Source organism: Macaca fascicularis, chromosome 9 (assembly GCF_037993035.2).
Source record: "Macaca fascicularis isolate 582-1 chromosome 9, T2T-MFA8v1.1".
Classification (NCBI taxonomy): domain Eukaryota; kingdom Metazoa; phylum Chordata; class Mammalia; order Primates; family Cercopithecidae; genus Macaca; species Macaca fascicularis.
In genome coordinates, this window is record NC_088383.1 from 121,869,270 (window position 1) to 121,888,928 (window position 19,659).

Genomic DNA, 19,659 nt, shown 5'->3' on the forward strand with positions numbered 1-19,659 from the left:
ACTGCTATAGGAACTCAGTCACAGAGAGACCTGGAAGGTAAGGCAGACAGTCTTGGTCGGTTATGCTGGTTTGAGCCTACCTAATGTCCAGGACACGGCATCCTGAAGGAAATTTGAGGACACATTTGAAACATTGATTTTTAAAAATCTATTCATTGGCTGGGCACCGTGGCTCACGCCTATAATCCCAGCCATTTGGGAGGCCGAGGCAGGTGGATTGCTTGAGATCAGGAGTTCAAGACCAGCCTAGCCAACATGGTGAAATCCCATCTCTACTAAAACTACAAAAAGAATTAGCGGGGCATGGTGGCAGGCACCTGTAGTCCTAGCTACTCAGGAGGCTGAGGCAGGAGAACCACTTCAACCCCAGAGGCAGAGGTTGCAGTGAGCTGAGATTGGGCCACTGCATGCCAGCCTGGGCAACAGAGCAAGACTCTGTTTCAAAAAAATAAAAATAAATAATCTATTGATTGAGAAAAGGGAGACTATGAGAAATGATAAATGCTGTGATGAGATGCTTTTCAGTGAACTCATAACAGCATCTGTGGGAATGTGAAAAGTGAGGGATGCAGAATGTAGTTAGTTGTTCAGTCTGTGCACAACGCTTGACTCCTAATGAAATCCTGGACCCCTGGATCACTAGTGGTTCTTGAATAATCCACTGCTGAGGGGCAATTAAAAGGGAAGTAGAGAAGAAATAACTCACCTGTGCTCTCCCAGGAACACTGGTAGAATCCTAGTCCATTCTCCTCCACCCTGGTCAAGCTGCCACCTCTCACCTGCCGTAGCCTCCAAGCTGTTCTCCCCACTTCTAGTAGGTAGGTTGTCCAAGCTCACAATAGCCAGGGTGAGAATTTGACAATGAAAATCAGATCATAGAGCCTTCTGGTTCAAAAGCCTCTGACTTGGCATAGCCTTTCAAATCAGAATTCCTTCCCATGGCCCGTCCAGCCTTGCTTGACCTGACGCCTGCCCCTGGTCAGGCATTTTATCTCTCCCCGCCTCCTGTCTCCACTCCACTTCCCTCACTCCTTTCTCCCTCCAACACTGCAAACTCTTTCTCCCCTCAGAGCCTCTGCCTGGAACGTTCTCCTCCCCTTCCCTCTTCTCCTTGACTAGCTCTTGCTACCTGCCCTGTCTCAGGTTACATACACCATCGCAGAAGCCTTCCCTGAACCCTCCTCCAATCTCAAGAAGGTCCCCCTGATTCTTCCTCAACCTACCTTTTTCCTTATCATAATACATACTCCAGTATTTATTCCTGTGTTTATTCTTTCATGTCCATCATCCACATTATGTGGATCACTTAGGCTGTGGGGACTGGGAGAAATCACTCCTAAAACCGAGGAGATGGAGAAAGCGGTTGGAATGTCTGTTACTAATTTTCATTAACATACTGCTGTTTCCTCCATCTCACTCAGGCATTAGCTTCAACTTTCACATTTTTCCCCAGCTCCACGTGGCACCATCCCTAAAACCCTCATTCATATATATATATATATATATATTTTTTTTTTTTTTTTCCTTGTAGACAGGGTCTTACTCAGTCACCCAAGCTGGGGTACAGTGGCACGATCATGGCTATATATATATATATATTTTTTTTTCTTGTAGTTAGGGTCTCCGTCACCCAAGCTGGAGTGCAGTGGCACGATCACGGCTCACAGCAGCCTCGACCCCCCCAGGCTCAGGTGATCCTCCCACCTCAACCTCCCGAGAAGCTGGGACCACAGGCGCGGGCCACCATGCCCGGCTAAGTTTTGTATTTTTTTGTAGAGAATTTTTTTTTTTCTAATATGCACTCCCCAGTCAGTCTGCATGCTCGGTGAAGGCTGGTACAAAACCTGTTTTATTTCTCCATCGTTTGGTGCCAGAAGAGAGTGGCACATAGTGGGTTCTCAGTAGATTATTGAATGAATGAATGGGAGAGAACTTCTATTATTTCAGACAACCTGCTCAGCCAAAACTTCACCACCAGCAAGTTCTCTGTTAATTATCGTTTGTCCCCATCCAAAAGCCTGAGCACTGTGCATGGTGTGGGAGAGAAGACATGTGGGATCCACTTTCCTCCCGGACAAGAAGTGGGGCTGGGAAGAGGCACTGGGCCGCCAGCCACACCTGAGCTAATATTCCTGGCACATCAGGTGCTTCTCAAGTGTTTGCGGGCAGACTGCTGCCTTGGAGGAAATGGTATTCACCAGGCGTGTCCTTTTACTGTCTAATTTGGTCACCAAGATTCTCCCCCATTTTAAGAGGGAGCTGAGCAGCTTCACAAGGCTAATCTTGTTTGGATGCATAGCACAATGAATTGGTACCCGCCGAGCCTCCAGCGCTGACATTTCAAAACCTACAGTACACTAAACGTAAAACTTTTGTTCAAATTTCAAGGATTTTGATAGCCCAAGTGAATAGACACTGCCTATTGATTTTTCCCTTACAATGACTCTTGGATAACCTATTTTCTCATTTATTTTTAAAGACAGCTCATGAGATTTCATAGCAATTCTGCCCAACCTCCTAATATCAAAATCCCTCCTTGACCCTGAAAATTGTAATTCTGCTATAGATCACAGCTGCTGAATATTACCTTTTACTAAGCTGGTTAAATAAAATATGTCCAAATCACTAGATCCCACAAGCCGTGGGCTGCAAGTCTAATGATCCAGAGGCAGAGGTTTCAGCCGCTGCACACTCAACAGCCCCGCGCTCTTGCCGGCCGACACCAGAGTGTGGGAATCGAGAATATCGGCTTGGGTTTGGAATCTAAGGAGGAGGAGAGAAAAAGGATAGCTCGGCTGGTCTTCAATGATTTTCTTGTAAAACTTTTACAAGGGAGACTCAGGCTGTTTGATGTGTTCTAGACAATCAAATGCCCGCCGAGTCTGAGGCAGAGAGTGGCTGGTCTTCTCCCTAGTGGAGGAGGGGGTGTATTTGATGTAGGGCAAGTTCAAAACCCCCAAAGCCTTACACGCTGGTAGGTCAGATTACACTCACAAGCTGGGGGAAAATACAACACGTAAAATGTGAAGAAGACCTCTGACCCTGAAAGTCTCATTCTGCCCAGGCCAGGGTTGTTGGTGGGCTCTTAGTTTGGCTGGAGAGGGCCCGGGTATCATTTATCCCATGGAGGCTTCTACCCTGCCTGCACCCCGTTGGGCCTCTACGCATTCCTGCTCTCTCCTGCACTTCATCCATTTTAGCCAAAGGGGCCCTGCCCACCACGCTGTCCAGCAGCGCATCCACATCAGACTTACTTTTTCTCTTTCTCAGAAGAATGAAGGGCGGCACTGACCCAAGTTGGTTCCAGGGGAGTTGTGAATATTTCAAAGCTGAGACTTAGATCAAAAGTCATAACCTCTGGCTTTCAGACTGTCCTCTTCCCTTATCTGGGTGGCCCCTGCATCCAATATGGAAATGTTTCCTGGAGAATCTCACTCATTACAGGTGAGCGGAGCCTGAACTGACTCTCACTCAGCAGAAATGTGGCCTCTCTCAGCAATGGCCATGGGAGCCCATTTGAAATGCAAGAGACTCTTCCGTGGGCCTGTGGAGCTCTGTAGCTCAGCTGCCTCCCAGCCCTGGCCCTGCAGTAATTCTGCTAGACCTGGTGCCTCCCCTTGCAGGGCGGGCAGTGGGGCTTTGGCAGGTGATGGGTCCATGGAATAGATGCAGAGATCTGCTGATAACAGCACCAGGTGAGTCTGAGTGAGCAAGAAACTGTCCATGAAAAACAAATTAATCGATAACAGAGTCGTCCCCCAGCCCTGGTCAAGACCTGTCAGTGGATCAGAAGAGTTCACATGTTACTCCACTTTAAGCATGCCTTATGCCAGGGAGGACAGGCATGTGGCAAGAGGTCCTCTCCTTCCCCTCCCCATGCTCCTGACAGACATTGCTAATCGATCCTGGCTCTTTCGACTTCAGAATCCTCTTCCTCTCAGCATCTCCTGCAGCCACTACTCATCAGAAAGAGTGGAGTTAGTAGGTGCAATCCATCTAACCCCTAGCCTCCCATGTCCCACATCCCACATCACCTGCATACCTCTTCCCCTACCTAGAGCATCCTCATACCCCTCTCCAGTACCCTGCATACTCCTTCAAGGTTCCACCCAGTCCCTGTTTTCCTGACCATCATTCTCCCCATCGCCTCGCTGACTACTAAGGAACCAAGCAGAGGAGTGAATCGGAGAGTAGGGGTGTGAAGACTCCTAAGTTCTGGCCCTGGTTTTGCCTCTGAATTAGCTGGATAACCTTGGACAAGTCACTTTCCTTCTTTATACCCTTACTTTCCCATCTGTAGATTAACGATAAAGACTCTGTGATCTCTAAGGTGAGTCTCAGCTCCTCTTTGTTATGATGCAAATTCCTTTGCAGCTATCCCACTCTTTGAGCCATTTAATATGGCCCTTAGTCATTTCTTTCTCCACCCATGACTGCTCTTGGAGGGCAGGAATCATGTCTGGGGCTGATGCTGTATTTCTCCTTGGGGCATCAAAGTGCTGGGAGGCAGAGTACTCAGGGCCTACTGGTGCCATGTTCAATCCCTGTAACACTGATCTTCAGCTCCCAAAGAAGGAGTATTCTTGGGAAAATGCAGTAACTTCAAATTAAGCATTGTTCAAAGGGATGGACTCCATCTTCTATCCCTCCAAGGGGCTTCTGAGCCACTTCGGAGCTCAGGACTGTGAGCCAATGAGAGATAAGAGAGGTGGTGGAGGCTCAGGGCCACAAGCCAGACTGCTGCTTGCTCTCTGGCTGGGTGAGCCTAAGCAAGTTAATGCACCTCCCTGAACCTCGTTCCCTTCCCTGCAAGTTTGTCATAGTAACATTACCAAGTTACGGAGGTGGCGTGAGGATCAGATGACAGAATCCATGTGGCACATGCAGCTCAGAACCTGGACAGCAGTGACTGCTCAGTGAATGGACGCCCATCACAGCCCTCACAAAGGCCACCAGCCTCGGCCAGGCCACACCCCTGCCCCAGTCTCTGGTCTGTTCATGAGACATTACCCACGGGAGCTTGTTCTCTTAGTTCAAGTGAGCTGATGCCTGCTCTGTGCCAGCCACTAGTCTAGGAATACGGATGGGAATAAGCAATTCTTGGCTAGAAAGACGAGTTGAGAACATCCAGAGCACAAACCAGATGAGGCCAAACAAGGAGGTCACAATTCTGACAGTCAGATGGGATGCTTCCCAGAGAGACACCATCCCTAGCCCCCGACCAACCTGTGATTGATTCCATGCAAAGAACCCTCTCATGGTACCGCAGACCCCCTGCCCAGTGGACAGTGCCACCTGCGCCTGGGGAGAATATAAGCCACCAGGCAATAAATTTCAGCTCTTGTTACCACCTCTCCATTCTCCTCCATCGCTCCCTCTTGATCTCCTCTCTCTGCTGACAACAAGATATGGCTGGCATTTAGTTGAGGATTTAAAATCAGGAAAGCTTCTCCCTCCCTTCAGGCTGGAAGCTCGCTCCCCTGGCTCTCTGAGGCCTCTTGAAGCTGGGCGTTTGCTGAGTGCCAGAAGACCAGCTCCTGAAACCGGAAGGGGCCTGCATTGTTGGACTAAAATAGCAAATGTGCAACATGAGTCTCTTCAGGGGCCTTCAGCGGGCTGGCAGCTTCCGGTGGGTGCTCTACACGGGCCACAGGGAAGCAAACTGGAGTGGCCCTCCCTGCCACTTGAGAGAGCCCTTCTATGTACATGACTGTTCTGTCCCTTAGCTAGATTAATTTATCCGACTGAAAATGGACTTTAGCTGTGCCCAGCAAAAAAGAGAAAAAAAATGGCATGTCTGAGTCAAATAAACCATGCTTAGACACAGGGCCTGTGCGCTTCCCGACTGACATAAATCTCATCTGGGGCTTGCTGCCCTGGATCTCCCAAGACAAAAGAGACCTCCCAAAGCCAAAAGGAGCCCTCTCACATGGATGGCAGCCACAGCCCGACCCATGAGGCCAGAACACGGAGCTTCAGAATGTCGCTTCTCTTCCCCGGTGGCAGCCAATTGATTACTTGTCAGTTTCCAAAATGGTCTCATCTCCAGAAGAAACAATGCACGAAAAAGCAGTTCTGAAAAAGAGAATTAAGAGCTTGTTAGACACGGGCCTCAGGTCAGGGTAGGTGGCCTATCTGGGGGGCCTTTGAGGAGGCATGCTGCGATTGTTTTAAGCCAGCCCTCTCCCCCGCAGTTCTCGCTTAATGAAGCTGCTGTACAAGCCCCTTGGAGGGCCCACGTACTGCAAAGTAGTACCAAGTGTCCCGTTACTGTAAACGGCCTTTTATTTTTAAACTAATGCTATATTTGGAAAGCAGTAATCCTGGGGAAATGATACTGGGACTAATGGGGAACATATTACCTTTCATGTGTTTTTTTCATGTTTAACGTTTCTTTGTTATTATCTGAGTAGCAAGGCTCTGCACAGACTCTTGGGCAAAAAATCAAAATAAGCCTTAAAGCAATAATATTTTAATAAGCATCAAATGTCTTCAATGAGATAAAAGTATTATATGGTGTTTTGATATTGGGCTTTAGTTAAAACCTCATTAAAAAAAGAAAATTTCTCAGATGTATTGGGGTAGGGGGGCAGTAATGTATTTTTAAATTCAGGTGGAGGAAAAGTTCCAGTTCAGGTCAATTATGCTAACTAAATGCCACAAATGACTGAAATCGCCCACAAATGGACATTATTATTTGTTGCTTTCACTATTTCCCATTGATCAAAAACAGCAGCTAATGACACTTGAGCCTGCAAAGGCCAAAGCTCCAGTCTGAATAAACATCGGCTGCCTGGACACCAATCACAGCCCTTGGGGTGGGAGAACTAAGCTCTTGTCCAGCTTGCGTCCGGCACTGCCCTCTTCCTGGGTGAGGTTTCCAACAGCCGAGGCTGCAGTCACCTCCCTGAAACTCAGATTAGTTTCGTCAGTGAATGCCTGGTCCTGTTCCCAGCCCCATCTGGGAAGTGCTGAGGGGCGCAAGTTATGAAATGAAACTAAGTCTTTGATTTCTTCACCCATGGCCAGAGACCCAGCTAGAATCATGAACTCTTTAGAACTGAAAGGAAGAACCTTGAAGATCCTTCATTTGGTTATATAAAATGAGGAAACTGAGGCTCAGAGAGGGGAAGTGACCTGCCCGAGGGCACACAGCAAGCTACTTGCAGAGCCAAGAATAGAACAGCTGTTTCCTGATTCTCAGTCCATGCCCCTTCACATGCTGTCCTCTCCAATATTATAGTATAAAAGAGAACTTCACCTTTCCTCTCCGCTACCTCATAGCAAATTTCCCTCCGTTTTCTCTTGTAACTGTATGTCAAAGCTTAGTTGGGGGCTTCAGCACAAACTAACCTGACTCCAAGACTGGAATCAGGCCACTTATAGTAGGACGTGAATCTGTCTTCTCCTCTGGTTGACCTAAAAGGGGAGTCTAATTTCAGCTACAAAATGAAAGGCAGTGACTGTGTATGGATGGGACGTTGGAGCATGATGTGGGGAGAGCAGGGGTATGGAATCCATGGTTTCAGGCCCATCTGTGGACTCCATGATCCTGACTTTATCTCCTGAGCTAATGTAGAAACCATACTCCAAGCTGCTACCAGTCGTTTCTACCTCAAGGTAAATAAACCGTCTCGGAAGAATGCAGTGGCTTCAAGTTAAGCATTGTTCAAAGGAATTGACTCCATCTTCTATCCCTCCAAGGAGCTTCAGAGCTACTTCGGAGCTCAGGACTGGGAGCCAATACTGCAGGAGAAGGAGTCAAAGGAGATCAAAATCCTGGGAAGGGGCCGGGAGTGGTGGCCTATGCCTGTAATCCCAGCACTTTGGGAGGCCAAGGCAGGCGGATCACAAGGTCATGAGTTTGAGACCAGCCTGGCCAACATGGTGAAACCCCATCTCTACTAAAAATACAAAAATCAGCTATGCGTGGTGGTGCGTCCCTGATAATCCTGGCTACTTGGGAGGCTGAGGCAGAAGAATTGTTTGAACCCAGGAAGCGGAGGTTGCAGTGAGCCAAGATTGTGCCACTGCACTCCAGCCTGGGTGACAGTGCGAGACTACGTCTCAAAAAAAAAAAAGAAAAAATCCTGGGAAGGGGAGGGGATGGAAGACGTAGGGTGGGTGGTTAAGGATGTCACAATGACCCACCTATTAGTTTCTTGTCCTGCTGATGTGGATCCTGAAGGCCATGACCCCTGCTGCTCCTCAGCCTGCCTGATTTCCAGGCGTGGTTGCGTGAGAACCCTCCTCCACAGCTCAATCAGAGCTGCAGCTGACATGAAGACAGCCCTGCCCTCCTAAGGGCCTCAGGAATCCTTGGTTCTGCTCCAGGCTCTATCCCAGACATGTGACCCTGAGCAAGTCAGTGGCCCACTGGGCCTCAATTTGCTGATGTGCAAGATGGGAGGGCTTGGTCTGGAAGGCTTGGGGTTGAATGGCTCCCCAGGAACAGTTCCTGGGTCTTGGGAACATAGGGCAGGCAGCCGTGTCCCTAGAGACATACAGGTAATTCCTAGCCACAGGCAATCCTGAAGTCCTATTTGGGCTTTATAGGGAGACTTCGGTGATGTCTTTGAAGCGCCAGGGTCAGATCAGCCATCTGAATTTGGTTTGCCTCACAGTCACGAAATGAAACCACTTTTGGGTGACAGTAAAAAAGGGGAAGGAGGGAGTACCCAGCCCAATCCAGGCCTGGGCCAAGGGTTTGACCTGCATCATCCGATTAATCCTCAAAATGGCCCTCCTAGGAGGCAGGAACCTTCATGTTCTCCATTTTCGGATGGGGAAACGAAGGTCAGGATGCCGAAGTCATGCTGCTATTCAGGACCGAGGCCAGTGCGAAGGCCCAGGCACACAGCTCAATGTCCTGGCCTGATACTGAGTGCGTCTCCCTCTGCCCACGTGACCTGGGAGGAAAAGACCCCAAGAGGGCTGGGCCAAGCCCACAAGGCAGGTGCTCCCCCGGCTCTGTGCATTCTACTCCCAAGACAGCCCCAGGTAGGTGGGGCCAAGCCCCAGGAAGGGCCAGGGACAGGCCTCGGGTCCTCCTGGGGCCAGAGCCAGAGTTGACTGCAGGTGGCTACTAGGGGGTCCCAGGGACCTGGGAGCAGAGCCTTCTGCACAGACTGGGCAAACACCAGTGCATGTGCCTGTTAGGAAGCAAATTTGAGTTACTGAAAAGTAAAAAGTGCTTATGTGCTGCACATTATGTCATATATGGTGTAGATTACAACTGGGAATGATCCTGTATCCGATTTTTTCCCCTAGACTAATTTGTATTTCGTGTGTCCAATATTTTGTTGAAAGCATCAGGACACCCCCTCTTCTTAGTAACATAGGGCAGGAAGGGAGTAGGCAGGATGGGAAGGAACTCAGAGACCCTTCGCTGCCTCTGCCTGTGGGTACCAGGTGACTTGAAGGGCAAGAACAGGGGCACAGAAGACGCTGGAGGAGCAGGGGGTGCAGAGAAGGAGCAGGCCTCGGTCACGGGCCAGCTCACTGCGCTTCCAGGCATCTGGTGCCGTGGAAGTGCACCGTTCTAAAGGTTGTCAGATCTGGGTGAAATCACGATCCTGCATCTCCTAGCTGGGGGCTTCAGACAAGTTCCTTAACCTCCCTGAGCCTCGCTTGGTCACCAGCAACGTGGATGATGGTGATACTGACTTTGGAGGGTTGCCACCAGCATTTGACCAGATCCAGTCAGTCCTGCAGCCTGCAGAGTTTGCAGCTGATGCAAGAACCCCACTTTCTCCCCTGAGGGCTGCTGGCTGGGTCATCTCGCAGCTCAGCCCAAGGAGGGGCCACAGGCAGCCACTGAGGCTGGTTCTGCTGGTTGCCCCTCCCTTGCTCACGGGTCAGGGATGGAGCTGGAGCCTCGTCTCAAGAGCAGGAAGAGCAGACACTGGGGAAGGAGTCAAAACTCACTCATTCATCCATTCACAGGGTATTTCCTGAGCCCTGGCAGGGCAAGCACATTTCGGTCCTCAGAGGCTCTGACAACCCACAAACCATCGTGAGCCTTTGTCATTTCCCATTGTGAGAAGCACCGTGACAGTGATGGGGGTGGGGTCCTGGCCTGCAGGGGCAGCTGCTGAGCTGGAGGAGGTGACACCTGAGCTGAGTCCTGAAAAAAGCTGAGGAACCCAGTGGGGAGTTCCAGGCAGAGGGAAAGGCCAGGGCAAAGGGCTGAAGGCAGGAACGAAGCTACTTGGGGAGGTGGCCCGGGAAGGTGTGAGTGATGCCATCTGAGCTTTTCAAGGACCACTGGCTGGTTGGGAGGGTTGGAGGGAGCATAGATGAAAAGGGAGACAAACATGGAATCAGAGAGACAAGGGTGGGCTCTCAGGGATGATCCAAAGTGCTCCCTGCTGCCCCGAAGGGTTATTCTGAGATAGAGGCACTGCTGCTGGGGGGCAGCCCAGGAGTCTCTCCTTCTCACTGCACCCCTACTCCTACCTCCACTCCCCCTCCCCCATCATAATTTGCCAGACCTAGTACCCTAAGGCAAAGCAGGGTCACCTTCCTCTCAGGAGGGAGGAACACCTACCATCCTGCTGTCAGTGGGACCATCTCAATGGGGTGGGGCTTGCAGGGGATAAAGGATGAGTGGTGACAGGCAGCTTGGTGTAGATCAGAACGGCCCAACTCCACATACCCAGTACAGCTGAGGGGCTTCAGGCACACTCCTGGACTTCTTTGGGACTCAGTTTCCTCATCTGTAAGTTGGACTGCTGTGAGGATAAAGAGCTGAGAGACTGGATACACAAGTGGAGGAGGGCCAGGCTGTATATCAAAACAGGACTCTGCCTCACGGTCTGCAGCAACCTGGCCAGGAAACCAACCTCTTAGCTACATAAACAACCCAGGAAGCCAGGCTGCTATCTCTGGTGAAATCCAGAAACTAAACAATAACCCCTGCCACATTCTGCCCTAAATGGCCAGGACTTGATTAACAGCTGACAGCTTCCCTCATTTTCGTCTCCATTTCCTACTTAGGACCAACCAGAGAAAGCCAAATGTGCACCCCAACCAATTAGATAGGATGCCCCCTTCTAGTTATCCCAGCCACGACTCCCCCAACCCAACAGCCTCGGCTCAGGGCACACTGAAGCCTTCCCACTCCTGGTGGCTAGGCTAACTCCTTTGCTACAGCAAACTCAGAACAAATAGCCTTCGATTGTTCTCATTGGTTGGTATCATTTATTTCCACAGTGCCAAGGCATGAAAAGCTCCTACTGCCTCCCTAGCACTTAACAGGTGCTTAGTGAGGTTCTGTCCCTACCCATTGAGGCCCCCTGAGCAGCTGCCCCACTGCCTGCTGGCCCAAGAGCGTCTAAACCCTGAGCTGTGAGGTAGGCACATGTGCCCTAAGAATTGGCTAGTTCCCAGAACAACTGGACCCCTGGGGGGAAACTGAGCCTAATGAAATTCTGTATTTCCTTATGTATGGTATTGAGGGGGTGGGATTAGGGAGAGGCTATATTTTTGGGAAAGAGGCCACTAGTATAATGGGAAGAGAGTGGGTTTTGCCTGGGTTCAAATCCCAAGCCCGTGCTAGCTCTGTGGCCTTGGGCGACAGTTGTCTTAGTTGTTAAGTGGAGAAGATTAAATGAGCTAATTGGGGTTAGATGCTTAGCACAGCACCTGGCATCTAGGACATGTGCCTTCAACAGAAACTAGCAGCCAGAAGTGGTGGTGACAATGTGTGGCCATCTCAGCCAGCACCAAAGCGAGTGGCCAAAGGTTCAGAAAACTGTTCAGGAGGACGCATGTAGGCACACCCCCCAGAATGAACCACTCTCTGGAGTCCTCAGCACACTAGCTTCATCCCAGGGCTTTCCTAGGGGATAGTAAAGAGACTGCAGGACTCCTGGGATCTGCAACTGTGACCCTCTCCCCAACTAGGCCCCCACCTCAGTGGAAGCAAAGGTAGTTTCCCAAAGGGCTAACAGGGTAAGTGACATTCTATCAAGAGGTGTGGGTCCCAAAAATATTAGTGCACCATCCCACGTAAGAAGGCTAGACGAGGGTGTTCTGGAAAACAACCGAATTGCTGTTCATCCATTCTTAGTCTTTATATTTTAATAGGAGGCAAAGCCCTGAGTCCAGAGAAACTCCATTTATTGTAGGCTTTCAGGCAGTTTGGATAAAAAGAAATAACCCTTGATGGAGAGAAGAGGGGCATTGGGAGCCACACCACCAAGATGGTGCAAGGGGCATTGGTCATGCAGCTGGCCAATATCAAAGCCCACCAGAGGACCCTCTTGCTGCCAAGGACCAGGGAAAGTGGGCGTCTGCATCTGGAGCTGTCATCACAAAATAGAAAGGTGGTGAAGAATTCATTCCAGCCCTGCCCATGGCAGTCACAGCCACTTTCAGAGGAGCAGCACCAGAAGAGGGTGTGGCACTCTGTGGTGGGGGCAGTAGGAGCTCAGGCCCCAGGGTTTGGCAGCATCCCCGGTGGCATCTGCTGAGCAGGGGATAGTTTCCAGGTACAGGTCTCCTGCCCTCTTGATAATTCTATCGCTCCACAATAGTCTTCCAATAAATCCCGTCTCTACTAAATCAGTGGCTTGCCACTAGGAATCTGCTCTGATGCAGCCCACAAGCCCAAGGCCGGTGGAGGCAAGAGAATGATTACAAAAAGCAAGCGACACTGTTGATTTTAATTTCACGACATGGTTTCCAACAACTGGATACAGAAACAAGGAGTTTTTAAAATGAGTTGCCTGTGACCAGATGGAAAAGTGATAGGGTTTCCATAGTTGGGTTAGGATTAGGGAAATGTGGCTTACATATTCTCATGCTTTCATGAGACCTGCCCCACCCTGCTTCCCCCATCCTGGGGAGGCTGCAGAACTCATCTCTGATCACTCACCTTCCCATTACAGCCAGGTGTTTACCAGCTCACAGACCAGCCTGCCATGGGACACATTTCAGCTTGGCTGTGCCTTACTTACAAGCTCACATGAATCTCCTTATTTGAGATCCTGAGGTCCAAGGATGAGAACTGGTCCAGGTCAGCAGGCCTGGCTTCCAGCCACAGCTCTGGGACTAACTGGCATTACTTTCCTCTCCGGGCCTCAGTTTTTCCCATCAACAAAATGAAAAGAACTCAGCTGTCTCTGTATAAAGGTCCTCTGGCTGCAAATTCTATGATGCTATTGTTTTGATCATTTGGCAGTGTCCCTGTCATTGCTTCCTTTTCTGCACTCTGTGTAGGTGGGCCACAGACGTAACACAGAAAACAGGGGGAGCAAATGCAGCAAGCATCCATCTTTCATCTTGCAACCAAGTTCTGTTCCCTGCCCTTAAGGTGTGGATGAAACTGTAGCTGTCAGGGGGTTTGGTCATGAAAACAGAAGCCACTCTGGGTATTCCAAGTAGGAAGGGTTCCAATACAGGGAATTGGATACTTGCACAATCACTGGAAAGGCTGGGGAAACAAAGGTCAGGCCAGCAGCTGCCAGAGACTGGTGATTTACAGGAGCTCACCCGGAAGCTGCAAAGAACCCAGCAGTCTCAGCGGTGGCTGCAGCCACCAACCTCAACAGCCAGAAGCACCAGAGCATGCGATTCTCAAGGCTTTGAGTTTTACCCGTGGGTCAAGCTGCAGCTGCCCCCAGAGAATGACAGTGATTCTCCTTCTTCGCCTCCCAATTCTCCCAGCAGTGCCTCTCATTGGCTGACTGTAATGTGGAGCTGTACAGGGAAAGGGATTCTGGGAAATGCAGTTCTAGGCTTCTCTCCTGAGATGCAGACTTTAGAAGTGTGTAGCCATGATGCCAAGGACAACATTCAGCAAAGCCACAAACCAGGAAGAGCAGAGAGATTTTATCTGAAGGGCCAGCTCCTGGTTCATTGGTAATGGCTGACCAGAGCACTGTATGGAAAATAATTTTCAGGCTGTATCTAGGAGGAGCAGGAAAAGGTGGTACGACTCACTAGCAGTGCCTGTCATGGGTGTGGAATTAATGTGAGGAATCGTATGCAACACACTTGCACTCATGCTCTAAACTGATGATTGGAAAGTTCTCTAAAGTGACTGCTAACAGCATTTCTCTCCTTTGTCCCTGAGTCAAACATACATGTTGTAACCATCTATGTGTGAAGTTAACACCCATAAACCTGGAGCTCGAGAGGGATCTCAGAATTAGAGCAGCTAATGAAAAACAGGGCGGGAACATTGAGGAAGCTGTGGGGGTCTCCAGCCTCCTGGAACTCTGCTCTTCACAGTCCACACAGTCACGTTCCTCAAGGTCCTAGTGTGGTCAACTCTTTCAAAACCAGCCCCAATCCCCTGTCCTCATCTCATTTCACTTCTAAGCTTTCAGGCCCAGCTTCGCCAGGCCTATCACATGATGTTGGAGAAACGTTTCCCCACCCCATCTCCAGTTAATTACTTCCCCTCTCTGTACCTCAGTTTCCTCATGGGCATATTTACGAGTTGGGTTAGATCCATGGTTTGCAGACTGTGTGCCAGGAGCCCTGGGGTGTTCAGGAGGAGGCAGGTTAGAGGAATGCCAAGGCATAGGGCTTTGAGAGGCATTATTTTATCTGTTTAAAGGCTCAAGAACCTCTGGATAAACAAAAGGTCCCCCTGGAGTCCTTCTAGATGTACCATTCTCTGGTGCTGCTTAGTTTGTCTCCCTCTCTTCTTCTCTCTCCACTTCCTTTCCTCATTTCTTTCCCATCCCCCTGTCTTCCAAAGAAATGAGTTGCAAATCTCCATCTTAACTTCCAAAGTTGAGTTGAGAACCAAACATGAAGCCTGGATCTTGTCATTATGAGAGGCTCTGAGGTCATGGAAAGGAGAAGGGGACGATAAAGCCAAGACGGAGTCTTGCTCTGTTGTCCAGGCTGGAGTCAGTGGTTCGATCTTGGCTCACTGCAGTCTCCACTTCCAGGGTTGAAGCGATTCTTCTGCCTCAGCCTCCCAAGTAGTTGGGATTACAGGCACCCACCACCACGCCCAGCTAAGTTTTGTATTTTTAGTAGAGACGGAGTTTCGCCATGTTGGTCTGGCTGGTCTCGAACTCCTGACCTCAGGCGATCCGCCTATCTCGGTCTCCCAAAGTGCTGGGATTACAGGCGTGAGCCACCGCGCCTGGCGTGTTATCCTTTTTTGTAATTGAAAATCACACTGAACCATGGAAAATGTAGTTTGACATCCTGGAGTTAAGAGATATTCACCCTTTCCCGTCCTCTTACTGTGCAGCGCAAAAGTTCGAGAAATGGGAACATGCTGCTTTGAGTTGTTGTTTTTAATGTCACTGCGATGACTGGACAGTTTTTATCATTGGCAAGAAAAGGCAGGAGGAACCATTCACATAGGGTTTTCTGCTCAAAATGTACTTTGGAGTTCCAACTTGGGGAATAGGAACCCCTCTGTTCCTCTTCCCGCTGAAGTTTCACCGAGGTTCCACTGGTGTCAACTCCAGAGGACTCTGACCGCGTCAGCCGTAAAATATGTCCGTTCAGGAAGAGGACAAGTTCATTTTCATTATTCCCTGGCAGAGAGAAAGGGCAGAGTCGTTGAGAGGCCTGGGACGTCGTGTTTGAAGAATGATGGCCCGAGTCTACCATTCCACACCAGCTCTGCGTGGTCCTCTGGCCAGGGTCTTGGCTGGAGAAGAACGTGGCGGGAACCCGCACCCGACAGCCTTTGTCTGCACAAGTTGGAGCAGGACGGCCAGGTAGACGCAGATCATGCACAGACCGCGCCTGCTGATTGGCTGAATCCTGGGGGTTCAGAAGGCAGCGCCTTCTCCCATTGGCTGTTCCGGGTGGGCACAGGTCGCTGGAGAGGGTGGGGCTTGTGTTCCGCAACTCCACCTGTCTCACCTGTTCTCTGGTTCCCGAATTCCCCCACTAAGAAAGAGGGGCTGCCTGGAGTTCACTAATGCCTGGCTCTAGAGAAATGCTTTCAGAAGTAACTTGTGCAGCAGCGGCCCTCTCCCCAGGAGGAACAGTAACCCACATACAGGAGAAGGGGTAGCTTTGTCTTTCCTGAGAGCTCCTTGGAGACAGAGTTCAGGGCACTGAGGGTTGAGCTGGAGGAAAAGCCTCCGCGGGAGGAGGAGGAAAGTCAAGGCTGTTTCACTCAGGACCAGCCCCGGGTTCTCCCAAGGTGGAGCTGATGAACAAAAGACCGGTGGGGGGCTGGACTTGGTGGCTCACGCCTGTAATCTCAGCACTTTGGGAGGCCAAAGCGGGCGGATAATTTGAGGTCGGGAATTCGAGACCAGCCTGGCCAACGTGGTGAAACCCCATCTCTACTAAAAATACAAAAATTAGCCAGGTGTGGTGGCGTGCACCTGTAATCCCAGCTACTCGGGAGGCTGAGGCAGGAGAATCACTTGAAACCGGGAGTTGGAGGTTGCAGTGAGCCACGATTGCACCACCATACTCCAGCCTGGGTGACAGAGCGAGGCTCTGTCTGAAAAGAAAAGAAAAGAAGACAGAGGTGGGAATCTTGATGTCCTTTCTGGAGAAGAGAAGAGGGCTCGAGGCAGAGCCTGGCAGAATGGGAACTTGCGTTACAGATAGGAGAGTTTACCCCCAAAATAAGCGAGTCATCTTCCATTCGCATTTCTTTTGGGAGGTCTTTCCCCAGGCACTAAAGCCTGAATCCTATTATCAGAACTTTCATATTCTGTTGGATCTCCTCTTGAACTGTGTTTCCCTTAAAAGGGCCATAGGAAGTCCCATCTTACAGAAAGGGATACCTCATGGCCTTGGGAGTGGCTGATGTGTGCACAAGCTAGACAGGTGGGAGACTGGCACAAGCATACACTGTTGATACTGGAACAGCACTGGCCAACAAAACTCTGTGATGATGTTCAATAGAACTAACTTGCGCTGCGTAACAGTGTATGGCAACTGAGCACTTGAAATATGGCCAGTGGAACCAAGGAACCGGGTGTTTAATTTTAATAGCCAAACTGTCTACTGGCTATCATATTGAACAGTGGCAGTTCTAGAAAGTCTAACTTGGAAGAGACCCAAGATATACTTTGGTTCAGGAAGTCTCACCAGGTGAAGACTCCAGGAGGAACGCAGCCCTGCCAATGCCTTGATTTAGACTTCTGACCTCCAGAACCGTAAGATAATAAGCCTGTATTGTATTAAGCCACTAGTTTTGGTAATTTGTTATGGTGGCAATGGATAGCTAACACAGCTACTGTTGGAGGGGTTGGCTCCTGCTGTCACCAGGATCTACAGAATTGAGAGAAATGCATGACAGGAGCTTATTTCCTTCAAATTATGTTTGTTTCTTCTATTGAACAGTGTCCTCCAGCTGCGGGGTCTCTCCTCCCTCAGTAAGTTTTTGACTGTTGTGTGGAGTTCCTCTTTGGTAGTTGGAGCAGCCGCCAATCTCCCTTGGTGCTCTAGAGAGCTGATCATCTCCCTTGATTTCCCTTTACCTTTTCCCCAAGAGGCCTCAGGCACTTCAAGCGGATCGAATCTCCTAGGATTTGTCTTAATACTCCGGAGTTCTTTTTTAACACCTAACTTTCCTACTCTCTTCTATGTCACCTCTTCCCTCTATCCCCTCAAAAGTCCAATGAGCAAAGCCAGAAACTCAAGCAAGAATGGGAATCAAATTTATATTTCCCATCCGGAGCAAGGAGGGTTGCCCTCTGATTCCCAGGATGACAAGAGCCACTGGATCACTCAACCTTTCCCTGTTTCTACAATTTGAGCAGGCCCTAAAGGCTACATTCTACATGCAGCTCCTTCTTTCTGCCAAGAAAGAAGACCAGGCCCTGACTTCATCTGGAGATCCTCAGGGAACATTCTTTCCTACTCGTCCTGAGAATCTTTCTGACCATCACAGCACCCACCATTCAGCATGCCAAATGAGATAACTTAGTTATTCTCTCTTACAAACCCCACGCCTTTTGTGTGCCCTTATTTATTCATTCTACCATTGAACATTTCCCTAGAATCTCCTGGGTGCCAGACACTGTGCCTAGTTACTGAAGAAACATATCTCCCATCTGCGGCACCAGGCATATGAGCAAAGAAGAAACCATCTTGGACAGTCCAGCACACACCACATAGAGCAGAAGAACCACCCAGCTAAGCCCAATCCAAAGCATGAGAAAAAAAAATAAACTGTTGTTTTAGGCAACTAAGATTTGGGGGTAGTTTTTTACACAACAATAGCTAATTGAAACATTCCCAGACACAACCCCCATCATCAGACTTTAGGTCTTGTCTTTTTCTTTCAGCAGGCTCTCCCCAGCTTCTTGGCCAGCTCTCCCAATCCCCTCCCTGTCAGCTGCTTGTAGTTCTATAACTGGCAGCAGTGCTGGGAGCACCTGCCCAACCAGTTCTTTGTGTGGCCAGGTGTAATTAATTAACTAGCCATTTGTGGGCCCCAGACAGGAGGTGCCATTTGTCTTCGATCTCCTCCTTTGATGAGTAGCCCTTGAGCTGGAGCCATTAAGGGATAGGCAAGGATGACTCGGGCAATTCCAGACACAGAACCCCACCCCTGCTGTCAGTTACAGATGACCTGATGACACGGTCCCTGGCAAATGACCCTGGTCAGACCCTGGAGAGCAAAGAAACCTCAAGAGAGACTTCCAGCAAATGAGGAGTCTCATGAGAAACAACAGAAGTGATCATATTTAATATCGCAGGTTGGAGACACAGATCATGGCAGTTACAGGAAACCATGCGTTTTCTGTGGATAAGGTCTCCTGGCCTGTTACCTTATTCAATAAACAATTCAATTATTCAGTCCAGCAAACATTTGCTAGTTCCAGATGATCACAACCAAAAAGGGAAGCCAGAGAAGCAAAAAAGTGATTATGATGCCTTTTGATAGTGTAGAAACAGAAGCACATACAAAACCCAGAGACTGCCCTGAGGAGGAAGGGAATGATAATTTGTGGGGGTATTCAGGAAGGCCCCTGGGAGGAGGTGACCAATGAGATGGATCTTGAAGGGCAAATAGGAGTTCACTAGCCATACAGGGTAGGAGGTTATCTTTAATGGTTGGTAGCCATGATTTGTGGGTGGGTCTACCTGGTTTAAAGACAAAGAAGCAAAGCCAACTTTCCACATGCAATTCCCAATATGCATACATATTGATCTGATGGTGGGGTGAGGCCAGCTTCTGGACCCATGACCAACTTTGGAGATCATGACACCCGCTGAGATCTTGGCAGGGAGCAGCCTTAGAAGGCACAAGCACTGGTGGAATCCACCACTCACAAAGGTTATTAACATTATATGAGTTTTTGTGCATGGTATAGCAAGACAGAAGGAACCAAGGAAGAACAAATGGAAAACAACACATGCTAAGCTGTTCATCTGCAACTGTTAAGACTCCAAGTGGTGACAGTGCCAGCTCAGAGCCCTCCACCTGCTGGAGATGTTTCTATTGTCTTCACACATGGGCATTCATCCCGCAGTGGGGTGGGATGAGCCCTGAGGTAAGGTTACAACTCCTGAGACCCCATTTGTGGAGACGACCCGTCTAAGGAACTGGGACCTGGGGCAACCTCACTCCTTCCTCCACAGTGAAATAGACTGAACCTCCAGCACACTGACCAGCACAGGTCTTGAATGGTGACTCCTGGTCTAGGGCTGGTCCCCTCTTAGAAAACCTGCCTTCCAATGATGGAGGGCTCTGCCTGGGTA

At 49.6% G+C, this 19,659-nt stretch overlaps 2 long non-coding RNA genes across 2 annotated transcripts; one reads left to right on the forward strand and one right to left on the reverse strand.

Annotated features, from left to right (window-relative positions):
- Positions 1–702: 702 nt before the first annotated feature.
- LOC135964918 (uncharacterized) lies at positions 703–6,257 on the reverse strand. Its single transcript, XR_010577659.2, has 3 exons — positions 2,588–6,257; positions 1,224–1,336; positions 703–832 (listed from the first exon to the last, which is right to left on the reverse strand). It is a non-coding gene; the product is annotated as an uncharacterized lncRNA (long non-coding RNA).
- Positions 6,258–15,562: 9,305 nt separating this feature from the next.
- LOC135964919 (uncharacterized) lies at positions 15,563–18,123 on the forward strand. Its single transcript, XR_010577660.2, has 2 exons — positions 15,563–15,698; positions 17,952–18,123. It is a non-coding gene; the product is annotated as an uncharacterized lncRNA (long non-coding RNA).
- Positions 18,124–19,659: the final 1,536 nt, after the last annotated feature.